The sequence below is a fragment of the Cupressus sempervirens genome, chromosome 3, assembly GCF_028749045.1.
Source record: "Cupressus sempervirens isolate cs-2001-9-10 chromosome 3, ASM2874904v1, whole genome shotgun sequence".
Classification (NCBI taxonomy): Eukaryota; Viridiplantae; Streptophyta; class Pinopsida; order Cupressales; family Cupressaceae; genus Cupressus; species Cupressus sempervirens.
In genome coordinates, this window is record NC_143120.1 from 741,050,272 (window position 1) to 741,055,734 (window position 5,463).

Below are 5,463 nucleotides of genomic sequence, written 5' to 3' on the forward strand. Positions count from 1 at the left end.
TTTTATCAATTTGTTTTCAACACAATCCTTATCAAATTCATCTTCAAATGGTTTATCTAGAATTCTGTGCCACCAACTCATCAAGCTAATGGTCAAAATGATTCATATAATTCAAGAAATCAACTAATATTTGTTTAGATTCATCAAATCTTCATTCAAACTCTTTATTTTGTCACTTGACAATAACCAACTTATGATTCTTGGTCAACACTAAGTTTCTCTGCATAAACTAAATCTTGTTGAGCCAATACTACAATTTTTTGACCCTTGACACATTAAATTTTGTTGATGCTTGTCACATAATTAATATTTCTTTTTTCAACCTAAACTAAATGCTTAGCTTAAACTATTTATTTGGTCAGGCTTGGCAAAGATATTCTTATTATATATTCATCTTCTTGTCTTTGCTTCAATATTCTTTCATTGTAGCCTTACATAGATAAAAAATACACTATATCATCAATGTCTTACTTGGTCTTAGTGCTTCTTTTATACACCATATAACTCAACCTTTCTCTAGGTACTCTAGTTAGCCTTTCTTTTGAAATTCTCTTCATCAATCAATCAAATGATAGGATTTTGACCAAAGTTAGCAATTGGCATACCATCAAGTAATAGGTTTGATGCCAGTGAGAAAATAATAATTATTCCCATGATAGGTTTCTATACTTCAACAATATTCTTTTAACAATCTCCATCTTTGACATTGATGGCAAACCAATACCAACAATAATACCAAAAAGAAACTTAATACCTTTTCCTAAAATATCTCCCTCTATCAGTATCTATTGTTCCTCTGTATAGGTTATTGTTTTCTTTGTAATCTCTCTTCTTCTTATAAGAAACTCTCTCTTCAATATATTTAGTGTAAATTCCTCCACTTTTTTTGATAAAACTCTCACTCTTTGACAATAATTCCAAAGACTCATCATCTTTTCATGTAGATATCAACAATTCAAGTTTCCTTGATAAGGTTCTCCCTCTATCACCTTACTTGTGACTATAGATCTTTTTTTTTAGTTACTTCCCTATAGGCAGTTCCTAAATTAAGATCTACTACATCAAGTTGTAAAGTATGCCATTTAACTTAGTTAATGCATGAAATTACTATTACACCTTTAAGTAGTTGAAGATAGGGCTATCATTCCTAGCTTAGCTCTAAGATATTCATGTGCATCTTTTTTTGTATATTGAAAGCATTTACAAATGAGAAAAATACAACAATAGAAGACCAAGAGTCACAACTTAGAATTACAAAAAGATGTCCATATTAGGATTTAAACAAATGTCTCCATAATGAAAACTCATATCTTCCACCAACAAAGCTAAACCCTTTCGAAATATTCATGTGCATCTTTAGGTAAAGTGTATATAAATGTATCAACTATCTATTGCTTTGTACTTACATATTCCATTCTCACTTTTTTATCCTAAAATATTTCTTTCAAATAATTATATTTGATTGCAATGTGCTTTGTATTTGTGCGCATCACAGGATTCTTAAATATGTTTATAGCAATTGTATTGTCATAGTATATTACTACAAGTTCAATACAATATTTGTACAATTGACTACAATAGCCACATATATTCCTTCAATAGTAAATTGTGAAATACAATTCTATTTCTTTCTAGTCTAGGAAACAAATCTTTTACCTAAGAAAAATGCCACCACTTGTGCTTTTCCTACTATCAATGTTTCCAGCCTAATCAATATCTACATAGGATCTCAAGTAAAAATTTCCTTTCTTCTTGTAGTATAGAACATATTCTTATTTACCTATTAAGTATCTCATAATCTTTTTAGCATCCATTAAGTGATTCTCCTTAGGATTTCTAGAAAATATTGCAACAATCCCAACAGCTAGTGTAATATCAATTCTACTATAAACTACATATTAGAACTTTCCAATCATAGACCTATAAAATCTTTGATTTATCTCAATTGAATCATAATTTTTGGATAGTTTATGTCTTGTCACCATGGGAGTACTAACTGGTCTTGAATCTTTCATACAAAAATTCTTCAAGATCTCCTTTACATACTTGGACTTAGTAATGTAAATACCATATCTCATCCGATATACTTATAATTTTACATAGAACTTTATTTCTCCAAACATAGACATTTCAAATTCTTTCATAATTTCATTTGAACTTTCCACAACTTTTTTAGTGTTAGTATTTAAACATTTATAAGCTTTACTTCTTGTGGAATATCCTAGGAATATACCTTCATCACTTTTAGCATCAAGTTTACCTTATCGGTTGTTCTTTAAAATGTAACACTTTCTTCCAAATACTTTAATATATTTGACATTGGATGAGTATCCATACCAAATTTCAAAAGGTTTGAAATTTGTACCTTTCTTTTCCTGTACCAAATTCAAGGTATAGATAGCTATAATGACAACTTCTCTCCATTTTCTCAATGTAAAATTCTTCTCCACTATTAGTGTTCTTACACAGTCCACCACATATTTGTTTCTCCTTTCAGCTATCCCATTTTTTCTAGAGGTCCTCATTGTATAAGTTTATCTTTTAATTCCTCTTTCATTGCATAAATTTTTGAATTTATTTGATGTAAACTCTCCACCTCCATTAGATCTAAGTTATTTTAAATATTTTATCAGTTTCCTTTTCAACTCTTGCCAGATACCACTTAAACATTTGGAAAACATCAAATTTTCCTCTCAAAAACATTATTGTCATCATTTTAGAGTAATCATCAACATATAGAATAAAATAATTATCACCTTTGTATATTTTCACATTAATCGGTCAACAAAAATCAGTATGAACTAATTCCTAAATTTATTTTGAAGTATATCTTACTCTTAAAACTAGACTTTGCCATCTTGCCTAGCTGACATTGTTTGCAAATCACATTATCAGCTTTCTTCAATTTTGGCAAACCTCTAATTCTTTTATCTTATGAATCTTAACCAAGTTGTGAAGATTTATGTTAAATAATATTTTTTCCCATAGCCACACATCATCAAATTGTAAAACTGAACATGTTGCTTCAATCATGTCAAGATAAAATAGATTATATCTTGTTTCATCACCACTTCCAATGATTTCTCCATCAACATGATAGATCTTAGCCTTCTTGTTTTCAAATAAAATTTACATCCTGAACTATTCAATTTTGATACACCCAACATGTTATACTTAAGTCCTTTGATATAGTAAGCATTGTCATGCATGATCTTGTTTATCAATGTTATTGATCCCTTATCTTTCACTGGACACGGTGCATCGTTACCAAATCTAACACTACTTCCATTATAATACTCAAGGGTTTTGAACTTAATTTTTTCACCACTCATGTGGTAAGAACATCCACTATCCATGATCTATTTGTCACTTTTGCTCACATAAGATTATAATGTAGTTACCTCATCTTCATCTAAATAATCTTTTATAGTAAAATAGACAACTTCTTCATCATGATAATTTGAGTCATCATTAGATTCTTCTTCAATAATGTGGAATGCTTTATTTCCCTTGTCATTATACTCTTTGTTACTTTCATCTCTTCTACTTCTATATTTCTCTCCATTTCTGTTATTTTTATTCTCAAGACATCTTGTTGTGATATGAAAAAATTCATTAAAATTAAAACATATGATGAGTAACTTACCTTTGTATTTTCTTTTGCCTCTGTGAAATCTCCTAGCAAACAATGCTTCACGACCGTCTAGATCTTCATAATTTGTTTCACTATCACTAGAAACATGATTGACCTTTTGCTTTATCTTATCTTCATGTTTTTTGAGTGTCAAGGTATCTTTCAAATTAGAGTCAACATTCTCATATTTGAAATTATCAAAATTTGAAAGTTCAAAAGTGCTAAGTCTACAAACCAGTAATTCAAGGGTCGGATCATTACCAGGAGTACATCTTAGTTCTTGTATAGAAGAGAATCTAATATCATAGATAGAAAACAAGTTTCTTAATACTTTTCAGATCAAAATTTCATCTTCAATCTTTCCATTTGATCCCCTAATTGCATTTACAACATCGTTTACTCTTCCATTGTATTGAACTATAGTTTCATCCTGTTGCGTTCTCATATCATAAAATTTTCCTCTTCAACTTTCTACCTTAGATCTTAGCACATTCTTGTCTCCTAAGAAGATTTTCTTTATAGAGCGACATTTTTTAGTAGTAGTTCATGCTTTTATGCCATCAAACTCTGAGTAGCTTGGGGAAGATGCAATCACCAACATTCCTTCATTGTGTTCTTTTTATTCTTTTAGTTGTTTTGCAATAAGGGCTCCAGTCACTTCTACCTATTCAATGGCCACAGTTGACAATGCAAAATCTCCAAGTCCACCTAGATGCAGCTTCATCAAACTTTTCTATGTAGGAAAATTTTCCTTTTTTATCTTGGGCACATCATTTTTGTACATCTTGATCTTTAGCTTCAAGAACCTTCAAAGTGTTTTCTCACAAGCATCAAACACTTAGTCACAAATTATTGGAAAAAAATTAAAATAAATAAAAGAGTGGTGAATCAGTTATCCAAGGTCCAAATGTACAAATAAAACTTTTTAGTACTCTGAAAATATATGTACATGCATTGATTGGATCATCAAATATATCAAACCTTTGTATATTATTGTCTTGGGTCAAACAAACTTTGTAGAAATATAAACATGAAATATCAAAAATTCAATCACACAATTTGACATAAGGATTTAACATGAAAACCCAATTTGGAAAAAACCAAAAGTAACATGCTACCAATTTTCACTCTTCTAAAGTGAGCTCTATGAGGAGCTAACCATGTTAAAGATTATAATGCACAATGTTAAATTTGACCTTGCTTAAAGGATTTTGATCACCATATTAAAAGTGAGCTTTGTTAGAGGACTTTAGAACATTACATTAGAATGTCACCCCATTAAAGGATTTACTCATGAGTATTAGGTCAACCTTAATCTAAAGGATTTATCCACAATGATACAATTGATACAATGTAAAAGTAGGACATGATAACAAAACAACTCACTTACAAGTTTAAGATCTCTTATTCAACTCTCCATTCTTCTTGGCATTCATTCCTCTTCATCTATGATTTCTTTTTCACCTTCAAGCCTTCACCTCCTTAAGCCTTCTTTCTTAGTATGCCAATCATAGGTTCATTCCTTCAACCACCATATGAAGCAACACCTATAGATTCTAGAATTAGACACTTAGATACTTGCTTCTAGCCTTGCATCTCCTTAAATAGATAATTTTGATCTCTTTACACTTAATCACAATCACCCATCTTAGGGTTAGATTAGATTGATTGAATTCTCCCTTCTTTCCATTGTGTTCCCTCTAGAAACTTCTCTTATAGTCATCATCAAATTCATCTTCAAATAGTTTATCTTGAATTTTGTGCCACCCATTCATTAATATTATCATCAATAGGATTCAGATAATTCAAGAAATCAACTTATGTTAGCT